This window comes from Rhineura floridana, chromosome 5 (assembly GCF_030035675.1).
Source record: "Rhineura floridana isolate rRhiFlo1 chromosome 5, rRhiFlo1.hap2, whole genome shotgun sequence".
Classification (NCBI taxonomy): domain Eukaryota; kingdom Metazoa; phylum Chordata; class Lepidosauria; order Squamata; family Rhineuridae; genus Rhineura; species Rhineura floridana.
The window spans coordinates 170839749-170852094 of NC_084484.1; the positions used below are offsets into that span (position 1 = coordinate 170839749).

Consider the following 12346-nt stretch of genomic DNA (forward strand, 5'->3'; position numbering starts at 1 on the left):
CTCCAAAGGTGACTACATTAGTAGCAAGATAAAGAGCGAGATGCCAGCTGAGGCAGAGATTCAGGCCCAGAACTCTTTCACAATTGCCCTGTTCATTGTATCATTCAGACATCATCCATCAACCAGGTTGCAGCAGGTCCCAAAACAATAAATGGCATTTGTGGTGAAGACATGGGCAGCGGGGTAGAGTGGCAGAGTATCAAAAAATATACTGGCAACACAGGCAAATAACTTAAGGACAGCACTGCAGCCATCCCCAATGTTATTACTGCTACTAAATAGCACAACAGGGCCACTTCTAAAGCAACATTTCTCTTCCACAGCGGAATACCCATGAATTATGTTAACAGGGAGGTGCAATGCCCACAGAGACTTTGCAAGGAAATGACTGATGCACATGAACACACTACTGATCTGTTTTTCCCCCTCTAGCGTTGCTCCTGCAAAATCCACACTAATTCTGCACTCTTAATGTAATGCAACTTTTTCTTCCTCTTCATATGGACTCCTCCATGGATTTTTCTCTAAGGATTTGCCAACTGTCACAGGAAGAGGTCGCAGTACCAATTAATACTATACATCCCTCTAATTGGAAAAAGGCAACAACAAAAAAAACCAGCAACTGCCAACTAGGATCTTATTCAGCTCTGATTATATACAATTAATAATATTAATAATATGGACTGCCTTCAAGTCGATCCCAACTTATGACGACCCTATGAATAGGGTTTTCGTGGTAAGCGGTATTCAGAGGGGGTTTACCATTGCCTCCCTCTGAGGCTGAGAGGCAGTGACCGGCCCAAGGTCACCCAGGGAGCTTCATGGCTGTGTGGGGATTCGAACCCTGGTCTCCCAGGTCGTAGTCCAACACCTCAACCACTGTGCCACACTGGCTGTCTAATATAATACTACGAATACTATGAATAATAATAATAATAATAATATCCCATCTTTCCTCCAAGAAGCTCAAGGTGGTAGATATAGTTCTTCATCTCCATTTTATCCTCACAACAACCCTGTGAGGTAGGTTAGGCTGAGAGACTGTGACTTGCCCAAGGTCACCCAGAAAGCTTCGTGGCTGAGTGGGGATTTGAACCCTGGTCTCCCTGGTCATAGTCTAACATTCTAACCACTCCGCCACACTGGCTCACAGTCTTATACATACATATATAACTCTTTTGTTCCTCTTTCTTCTCCTCCCACAGATGCCCCTCCACCAGCAGGGGCTGAAGCAGGTGGAGCACCACCACCAACTCCTATGTTGCAGATGAGACCTCCAACATCAATGTTGGCCAAAGCCTTTGCAAACAGACCAGGCCACCCTGGGCTCCTACTGGGAGAAAGGGCAGGATATAAATCTAATAAATAAATAATATATATATTGGACAGTGCACATGGAACACGCCTTATTACCTAAGTTTCCACATCTCACAAATGACTTGTATCCATAATACAGAGATAATAATACTTGGCCTACCCTGCAGGGTTGTTGTAAGGATTACTATCAGTTTATGTATGCATATGAAGGACTGTAATTGATATGCTAATGGCTTTCATTATGATGTTATTGACATTTATATCCCATTTTATCTCCCAAGGAACTCAAGATAGCGTAAATGGGTTTTCACTCTCATTTCATCCTCACAACCACCCTGCGACATAGATTATGCTAAGAGATAGTGACCGAGTTCAATGTCACTCAGTCAAGTTCATGGATTTGAATTTGGGTCTTGCCCAATCCTAGTCCAACACGGTAACCACCACAAGACATTGGTTTTTTCTTTCTTTCTTTAGGCACCAGCTGAAAGCAGTTTTATTTGCTAGGTTCAATAAATTCAGTCCTCTTTTTCTTCTCCTGCTGTTTTACAGATGTCTTGTGGGGTTGTTTCTTATCCATTTGTGCCACTTCATTGACTATTTGTTATTATTTTAAATAATGTTGTACACTACCCTGAAGGGTTTGTGTCAAACATCAGGGGCACAAATATTTTATTAAATAAATAAATAAGTGCAAGATATTTTTTATTAGTATGATTAATACCTAACTGTCATCTAGTCCCACACTCACAATATATGGATTAGAATCTGCACTCTGCCCATCAGGAATCACTGGCTGAAGTGGGAAACTACACACTCGCATCGCTATTCAACTATTTAGCTTCACTGTGCTCTAAGGCCCCAATCCATTTAAAGCAGTATCATACCACTTTAAACTGTAGAGGGTTGCCCCCCCCCAAAAAATCCTGAGAACTATAGTTTCTAAAGGGTACTGGGAGTTGTTGAAAATGGAAGTGGACTGCCTTCAAGTCGATCCTGACTTATGGAGACCCTATGAATAGGGTTTTCATGGTAAGCAGTATTCAGAGGGGGTTTACCATGGCCTCCCTCTGAGGCTAGTCCTCCCCAGCTGGTTAGGGCCTGCTCAGCTTGCCACAGCTGCACAAGCCAGGCCCTTCCTTGTCCACAACTGCCAGCTGGGGGGCAACTGGGCTCCTTGGAACTAAGCAGCTTGCCCACGGCTACACAGGTGGCAGGGCACATAACCCCTGAACCACTCACTGTGAGGATGATGTTTAGCTGACCCTTCGCACTGAGGAGACACGAGCAGGGATTTGAACTCACAGACTCTGGCCTCCCAACCAGGGAGACCCTTATTCCCTTCACAGAACTGCAATCCCCAGAGTTCCCTGGAAGGAGGGACTGTTAAACCATTCTGAGAATCATAGCTCATATATTTAAGGTAAAATAAAACACTTGGAAATTCACCTACCCTCAAAGATTAGTCCCATCTTCAAGGAATAGCCCCTTCTTCCCGGAAATTTGAGGAAATCACTGGACTGAACACTACTGCCGGTCAACTTAACAGTCAGCTATACAGTCAAATCCTGAACAGTCCATTATGGTCAACTGACTGCCTATCATTGGATTGTGATCAAATATAAGCAAACATCAGTCCACAGCCTCCGTGGTGGAGGGGGAAAGGGGAAAGAGATAAAAGGCAGGGAAAAACACATTTTAACATTTCACTGGCAGGGTCTTTACAAAACAGAAAATAAGTGCATAAAATAAGGAAGAATTCGGCAATTTGCTCCACAATTTGCACAGGCAACTACTCCAAAACAGTGAAACCTAAAATGGCCCCTCTTGCTGGGAGGAAAATCAGGGCTGACCAATAACTTGTATTCACAGTACAAGTGCTCGCTCCAGCTCACAGGAGCTTCCCGTGAGTTTGCCAGAACAGCCCCCTGTCCAAGGACACTCCCCTTTTTATTGCAGTCCCTTTACCCTGCCAAGCAGAAACGGCAGGCAAAGGGAAAAGTTCTCCCAGTGACGGTGGCTTTCACTACTCTTTATTTTACAACTCAACTCACACCTCATTCAGCTGTTGGAGACCTTTTTCAGCTCAAGGGCCACATTTGCTTCTGAACAGCCTTCCGGGGGCCACGTGCCAATGGTGGGCGGGCCCAGAGGCAAAAGTGGGCAGGGCAACAAATGTTAATTTTACCTTTGTTAGGTAGGCTAGTTTTTACACACGCTCACACTCTCCTCTGTATTCTCCAGACAAGCAAGAGTTCATTGCAAGAGTTCAGGCAAAAACATTTCAAGAGGGTGTGAAAAATGGCCACCAGCACGTGTGTTTGCAGAGTCCCAAGGGCCAGAGAGGCTTAGAGCGCTGGGTAGGGTTCCCAACCCTCCCCTAATCCCTTCCTCTCTTGGTGTGAAGAGCATCAAAAGTTTCATCAGAGTTTTCCCTTGATGTATCTCAACTGCCAACTCCCAAAGATGAGACCGGATTGGAACAGGAGACCCAGAGCATCAGCTGCAACTCATAGTAGCTGTAAAGAGTCCTTTGCCTGTGTCTTACGCTGAGCTTAGACAAGTTACTTTTTTCGAACTACAACTCCCATCGGCCCAATCCAGTGGCCATGCTGGCTGGGGCCCATGGGAATTGATGGGGTGGAGGGAAGCCTTATGAAGTTTGCGGATGATACAAAACTGGGAGGGATAGCTAACACAATGGAAGACAGGAACAAAATCCAAAGGGACCTGGATAGACTAGAAAATTGGGCTGAAATTAATAAAATGACATTCAATAAAGACAAATGCAGGATTCTGCATTTAGGCCACAAAAACAAAATGCACGGGTACAGGATGGGAAATACCCGGCTTAGCAGTAGTGCGTGTGAGAAGGACCTTGGAATTGTAGTGGATCGCAAGTTGAACATGACCCAGCAGTGTGATGCTGCGGCAAAAAAGGCAGATGCGGTTTTGGGCTGCATAAACAGAGCTATAGTTTCCAGGTCGAGGGAAGTAATAGTCCCACTATATTCTGCATTAGTCAGGCCTCATCTGGAATACTGCGTTCAGTTCTGGGCGCCTCATTTTAAGAAAGATATAGACAAGTTAGAGCGGGTCCAGAAGAGGGCAACGAGGATGATAGCCGGTATGGAGAACAAATCTTATGAGGAAAGGTTGAAGGAACTTGGCATGTTCAGTCTGGTGAAGGCTGAGGGGCGACATGATTATACTCTTTAAGTACCTGAAGGGCTGTCACATAGAGGAGGGTACAGATTTGTTCACTGCTGCCCCAGAGGGTAGGACTAGGTCTAATGGTTTTAAGTTGCAGAAGCGTAGATTCAGATTGGACATTAGAAGGAACTTCTTGACAGTAAGGGCAGTTCGGCAATGGAACCGACTGCCTAGGGAGGTGGTGGGATCCCCTTCGCTGGATGCCTTCAAGCAGAGGCTGGACAGCTATCGCGGGAGATGCTCTAGCTGTGGATTTCCTGCTGTGAGCAGGGGGTTGGACTCGATGGCCTACAAGGCCCCTTCCAACTCTATGATTCTATGAGTTGTAGTTCAAAAAAAGTAACTTTTCCAAGCTCTGGTCTTACACAGGAATCGCTGTGTGGAACCTCAGCAAGTTGCGATACACACTAGTAGGCAAGGGGTCAACAAGCCCCTTGCCCGTGCCTTTCTCTTATGCAGGCCTGTGTGCGGGGGCAGTGCTGCTAGGCCTCCATCTTTTGCCCCAGAAGTGGAGGGCCTTCTTCAGCCGGAAGACCTCATTCCCAACTTTCCAGAGGCCCCATGCCAATGGTGGGCAGGGCCAGAGGGAAACATGGGTGGTGCAACAGCTGTAGATGTTACCTTTGTACAGTAGGCTTGTTTCTACACACACTCACACACCCTTCTCTATCCTTCATCCAAGCAACAAAGAGGCGTTATGAGAATTCCAAAACAGATACCAGCCAAGCAAACATATTCAAGGTATGAAGTAGGGCTGGTGAGGGGTGTGGCCTTGGGAAAGTCGCAAGGGCCAAACAGAGGTCTTCAGAGGCGCATTTGGACTCTAGGCCTGAGCTTAGGCCTGGTTTGAGCAGTTCAAAATATGCCTCCTCCTTTTAAATCTTTTTTGTGTTTGTTGTTTCCTTCAGTGTTACAAGTGAGTAAGTTAGTAATGTGCAGTTATGAATGTGCTGTTCCTGCCTCACTGGTAGGGGTTGGGCTAGATGATCTTTACAGTCACCTCCCATCCCAAACCGCTCCAACTCTTTCTTAATACATTGTCACTTAACAACAGATCCGCTATGCAGTAGTAGTGAGTAATTCAGACTAGGGTGATTCAAATCCTCCACTCAGCCATGGAGCTCATTCAGTGACCTTGGGCCTGTCACCATCTGGCCTACCTCACAAGGCTATAGTGCAATGATAAAAGGGATTAACTCCTCTCCCATATGTTCTACCCCAAGCTCTTAGGACAAAAGATGGGATTCTTATATAGATATATTGCTGGTGACCCAGCTACGCCCCTATCCGGACAGGGATAACCTGGCTTCAGTTGTCCATGCTCTGATAACCTCCAAGTTAGATTACTGCAATGCACTCTATGTGGGGCTGCCTTTGAAGACAGTTCAGAAACTGCAGCTTGTGCAAAATGCAGCAGCCAGATTGGTAACAGGGACCAGATGGTTTGAATGTATAAAACTGATTCTGGCACGCTTGCATTGGCTGCCTGTATGTTTCCGAGCTCGATTCAAGGTGCTGGTTTTAACCTATAAAGCCTTACACAGCTTAGGACCACAATACCTGATGAAACGCCTCTCCCGACACGAATCCACCTGTACACTATGCCAGAGCTTGGAAAAGTTACTTTTTTGAACTACAACTCCCATCAGCCCAATCCAGTGGCCATGCTGGCTGGGGCTGATGGGAGTTGTAGTTCAAAAAAAGTAACTTTTCCAAGCTCTGCACTATGCTCAACATCCAAGGCCCTCCTCTGGGTGGCTACTCGGAGGGAAGCTGGGAGTCTGGCAACAAGTGAGAGGGCCTTCTCAGTGGTGGCCCCCAATTTATGGAATGATCTCCCTGATGAGGTGTGCCTGGTGCCAACACTGTTATCTTTTTGGTGCCAGGTCAAGACTTTCCTCTTCTCCCAGGCATTTTAGCATGTGTTTTTAAATGGCTTTTAAAAAATGTGTTTTTTTTTATTTGTGTATTTGTTTTTAATGTTTTTAATTGTTGTATTGTAAACCGCCCAGAGAGCTTTGGCTATGAGATGGTATATAAATGCAATAAATAAATAAATAAAATATTGCTGTACATCATTCTAATATTCTGTCCGATGGCAATATGCAAGTATGATTAGACAGACATCTCATCCAGGCACCAGGCACTGTCGTGGGGGGGGGGACACGGTTCAACAAAACTTGTGTTTTCAGCATATTGGAAACAACAACCAGATGTTAGCAATAATTTAGATTTAACTTCCCCTCTTTTGTGTATCTGAAGTGCCACCTTCACACATGCATTTTCTCACTGCCAGTTGCCCTTATTACAGAAGCAGGATAAGCTAAGAGTTTGTCTAAGGCCCTCTAGTGAGCTGCTCAAAGGAGATCTCCCACAACATCAAACAGGTATTACACAAATTCAAGTAAGTTTACACAAGCTAATCTTTTTTTAAAAAAGCAGAGCAACACCCAAAATGTTTGACGGTGATTTCATTTACCTGGAAATGCTGCTATGTATAATCTCTTGTCTGTTTTCCCCACCCTTTCATCAAGGGGGCTGGAACAGCATACATGGTGCCCCTTCCTCTTATTAAGCTCCACAACAGCGCTGTGAAGTAGGCTCAGCTGGGAGAAAGCAACTGGCTCAAGGTCACCCATAAACTTTGCAGCTGAGCCAGGATCTGAACCTGGGTTTGCCAGATCAGAGTCCAGCAATCTTATCAGTGGACCAGCACGTGACAGCACAATCCTGACCATGTCTACTCAGAAGTAAGTCAAATTGAATTGAGAAGTAAATCACGTTGAAATCAAGGGGCTTACTCCTAGGTAAGTGGGTTTAGGACTGCAGTCTGATTCTTTCTTTGCTTTCTTCTCAAGGAGAGAGGCAGACAGCACTCCTAGAGTTTGAGCGCTCAGCTTTTGCAAGAAAACAGTTTCAGTCATCAGCTGTTACTGAACAGTTGATAATTTCTCTCTTTCTAAATTCGGCAGAACTCCCTCTTTGCAGCCTCTTGTACTCAACCAGCAGCAACCTGAACAATCATTCAGAAAGTTAGAGCTAGGCAATGTATGTGTGTGTGTGTGTAATAAAGAGAAAAGCCCTTGCTAAACAATGAAAGATGTTCAATGCCTTGTGCCTGTGGAGAAAAAGCCAGGATTGAAGCAGGTTTAGATATTTTGACAGAACACCAAAGCCAAAAGGAAGCTGCATAAACCAGGCTGTTTGATAGCAATGAAAGGAACAAACAGGAAGCAAACAGAGAAGGTGCACTATTGTCCTCAAGCAGTTTCTCTTCAATAAAGTGAACAGGGCTTGCCCTGCATGCCTATTATTATTATTTCTACTTTTACGTTCCTTACACTTGCATTTATTTTAATTGGATCTGACACCGAGAGAACAATTGTTCCCAATCCCTAGAATCCGCCAAGCCATAAAGAAAAAAAAGGTATAAAAGGTATAAAAGAAAAGGAAAAAGATCTACAGAGGGTTTTTTTTGGGGGGGGGATTTAGCTTTGTTTCTTTGTATTTTCTTGCTCTGTCTTTTTCAAAATCACAAGACTGCGATCTTATATTCACAGTTACCTGGGAGAAAGCCACACTGAATTCAGAGACACTTGATTCTGAACAAACACTGCACAGCATCCGGCTGTAAAAAGTTTTTTTTTAATTAAATATCTGAGAAAAAAGATCCATGCTTGAAACCGCAGACATGGCAGGTTTGCTCCTTTCAAGTCAACGTTTACCAACAAGTTACAGCACCATCTGGAAAACCAGTTACTTTAGATTTGTTTTAACTGGGCTGGATTCCTCTCCTCACCTCCCCCCTTTTTTTCTACATAGAAGTTTTATCCAAGCTGAACAATAAATGCATGAGGGGGTGGTGGTTAGGAATTGCAAGCAAACCTCACAAGATCCTTTTCCTCAGCCCTGTGGATGTTAGCTGCTAAAATCATTAACTGCAGAAGCTTCACGGGGACTCTTATGGCTCCCACTAAGAATGGCTGCTGGGGGCAATGACCTGGCAGCTGCCATTCACTCCCCCTCCCCAAATCTTCCTCTTCCCAGCCTCCATGCCAAGTCTGTTTTTTTTTCCCTTACTTGCTAAGGACGCCACCCTATACACACACTTAACTGGGAGTAAGTGCACACTAACACAACAGGGTTTACTTCAGAGTATAGGATTGCGCTATGACGCCCCAATTTCCTAGCCACACTGACACCCCCAGACAAACACACTGATTTCGACGGGGAGGGGAGTTATTTCCGAGTGCAGCATAACTAAAACTCACTTCCCCAAGCAATGCTTCACTTCTGGAGAGAAAAAGATGCTGGTGCACCCTTGCAAAGTCTGGGAAGTCTCTTCTCCGCCTCTGATTCGGCAAAGCCTTCCACCTTCGACACACGTCCCCGACAAAAAAGCACTCTGCACCAGCTCAGGGGCAAGTGAGATCTGTTTCTGGCATGTTCCAGAAGCGCAAGCTCTGGCATTGGAAATAAACGCCAGGGATGGTCGCCTGTCTTTCCCTGTCCCTGAATCAGTCCGCCCAGTTCTACGGAGAGCGCGGGAACACAGCGTTCAATGGGGGGGGGATTAACCGTTGGGCATTCACGATTACAGTCTCCACTCCCAAGTATTTCCCCCTGCTGCGCGATTCCCGCAGGGGAATCTCCGGGAAATGAATTTTACCTCGCTCCCTACGGAAGCCGCAGCAGGCAGCCACCTCCACATCCTCGGGACCCCCCCCCCGAGTTTCCAGCCTCGCAAGGTGCAAACTGGCTCCAGCAGCCGCTGTTTCGCTTCCCTGGACGCCGCAACGGAGATAGCAAACATGAAGCGGCTGATTCCCACCTCTCCCTCGCCCACGCCACCACCTTTTCCAATGCAGCATATGCGTTTCTTTCTGGGCTCTTTTTGCATACAAGAGAGACAGCCACCGCTTCTCCCCTCCTAAGAGTCCCCCCCCCGCTTTCCGGCTTCCCTGCCTCTGCCCACCCCCCAGAGCGTCCAAAAGCCCATTCCAAGCTTCCGAGCGCGTTTGAAACCACCGGCGCACAGAACAAAAACGGAGAAAAAGAAAGCCAACGGCAACAGCCGCTCTGCACCTTGCATTGCCAAACGCGGGGGTCTCCCGTTTGCAAAGAGCACCGCACACGCGGCCAGCACAAGCTGTGAGAGCGAGAAGGAAATTAGCAGATCGTCCAAGCAACCGGGGGGGGGTCGGTGGGTAAAAAGGGGGTTATGGAATAGATGTTCTTGGTTGTTGATGGGGGGGGTTGGAGGGAGAATATAACAGGGAAACAAGCATGAACTTTTTTGCAACTTGCAAATATACACAGAAAACAAACAAGCCCTCCACGTTGCAGGGAGACGACCAGACGCTCCGGTTGAACGCGGGGCTCCAGCGCTTCCCACGGCAGGAGCCGGGGAGACGGTTGCTTTGCAAACATTGGCAACTTCGCGACAAAAAGATTGGACGGGGGGAAAGTTTCCCGTCCAGCTTCTTTTCTTCTCTGCCCCTGACTCAAGCCCGGCTCACCCCTCCCTCCACCTTTGATAGAAGCAAATTAAGAAGAATTGCTAATTAAAAAAAAAAGATATAGAAAGGTAGTAGATCACACACCCTTCCAACCGATCGATCAGCTCCGGAGCTTCCCAGCTTGCCTGGTGCATAACGTATCCATGGACGGCGGCGGAGAGAGGGAGGGATGGAGCCGGGAGTCCGCCGCCGCCGCCGCTCTCTCTCGCCCCTTCCTGGTGCAGCGTGCAGCGCGGGACTGGTGCCGACCGGCGAAGCGCTCTCGGTAGCAACTCCTAACTCGGGGTGAGGGGGGGCTCCTAGGGGAGGGAGGGGAGGAAAAAAGGAGGCGATTCCCAGCCCGCGGCGCCGATCACAGCGCAGCCTACCGGGAGGCCGAGAGTGCGCCGGTTGCTGCAGCCGATGCTGGGAGCCGCGTTCCCTCTCCCAGCCGAGCCGAGAGAAAGAGCGCGAGGCGGCAGGAAAGGCGCTCTTACACGCCACGCCGGCGAGAGAAAGGGGCACCTTCCCGTGCACACACGCACGCACAGAGACCATGCAGAAGAGCGGGGTGCTGCGCCCGCTGCCCGGGATCAGATGCAGCCGGCGGCCGCCGCATGCACCGCTCCTTCTCCTCCCGCCCAGCCCTGCAAAAAAAAAAAATCTTCCTGCTTCTCCTGCCCCTTCGTCCCTTGTGCGACCAAGAAGGCAGCTGGCTCGGTGCCAAGCGTGTGTGCAGGCATACCTACATAAGAACATAAGAGCCTGCTGGATCAGGCCAGTGGCCCATCTAGTCCAGCATCCTGTTCTCACAGTGGCCAACCAGTTGCCTGGGGGAAGCCCGCAAGGAGGACCTGAGTGCAAGAGGACTCTGCCCTCCTGAGGCTTCCAGCAACTGGTTTTCAGAAGCATGCTGCCTCTGACTAGGGTGGCAGAGCACAGCCATCATGGCTAGTAGCCATTGATAGCCCTGTCCTCCATGAATTGGTCTAATCTTCTTTTAAAGCCATCCAAGCCGGTGGCCATTACTGTGTCTTGTGGGAGCAAATTCCATAGTTTAACTATGCTCTGAGTAAAGAGGTACTTCCTTTTGTCTGTCCTGAATCTTCCAACTTTCCGCTTCTTTGAATGCCCACGAGTTCTAGTATTATGAGAGAGAGAGAAAAGCTTTTCTCTATTCACTTTCTCAAGGCCATGCATAATTTTATACACTTCTATCATGTCTCCTCTGACCCGCCTTTTCTCCAAACTAAAAAGCCCCAAATGCTGCAACCTTTCCTCGTAAGGGAGTCGCTCCATCCCCTTGATCATTCTGGTTGCCCTCTTCTGAACCTCTTCCAGCTCTATAATATCCTTTTTGAGATGAGGCGACCAGAACTGTACACAGTATTCCAAATGCGGCCGCACCATAGATTTATACAACGGCATTATGATATCGGCTGTTTTATTTTCAATACCTTTCCTAATTATTGCTAGCATGGAATTTGCCTTTTTCACAGCTGCCGCACACTGGGTCGACATTTTCATCGTGCTGTCCACTACAACCCCGAGGTCTCTCTCCTGGTCGGTCACCGCCAGTTCAGACCCCATGAGCGTATATGTGAAATTCAGATTTTTTGCTCCAATATGCATAACTTTACACTTGTTCATATTGAATTGCATTTGCCATTTTTCCGCCCATTCACTCAGTTTGGAGAGGTCTTTTTGGAGCTCTTCGCAATCCCTTTTTGTTTTAACAACCCTGAACAATTTAGTATCGTCAGCAAACTTGGCCACTTCACTGCTCACTCCTAACTCTAGGTCATTAATGAACAAGTTGAAAAGTACAGGTCCCAATACCAATCCTTGAGGGACTCCACTTTCTACAGCCCTCCATTGGGAGAACTGTCCATTTATTCCTACTCTCTGCTTTCTGCTTCTTAACCAATTTCTTATCCACAAGAGGACCTCTCCTCTTATTCCATGACTGCTAAGCTTCCTCAGAAGTCTTTGGTGAGGTACTTTGTCAAAAGCTTTTTGAAGATCGAAGTACACTATGTCCACTGGATCACCTCTATCTATATGCTTGTTGACACTCTCAAATAATTCTAATAGGTTACTGAGACAGGACTTTCCCTTGCAGAAGCTATGCTGGCTCTGCTTCAACAAGGCTTGTTCTTCTATGTGCTTAGTTAATCTAGGTTTAATAATACTTTCTACCAGTTTTCCAGGGACAGAAGTTAAGCTAACTGGCCTGTAATTTCCTGGATCTCCCCCTGGATCCCTTTTTGAAGATTGGCGTTACATTTGCCACTTTCCAGTCCTCGGGCACGGAGGAG

At 47.1% G+C, this 12346-nt stretch overlaps 1 protein-coding gene across 2 annotated transcripts in view; it reads right to left on the bottom strand.

Moving 5' to 3' along the window:
* Positions 1-10303, bottom strand: part of FAT3 (FAT atypical cadherin 3) — a 697764-nt gene extending 687461 nt beyond the window's left edge. Inside the window, exon 1 of one of the 2 annotated variants that reach the window (XM_061628858.1) lies at positions 10134-10303. The gene's annotated coding sequence lies outside the window, so the exon portion shown is untranslated. Of the gene's footprint in view, positions 1-7009; positions 7129-10133 lie in introns of those variants that run through there. The other variant, XM_061628860.1, reaches the window with a different exon arrangement.
* Between the last annotated feature and the right edge of the window lie 2043 nt (positions 10304-12346).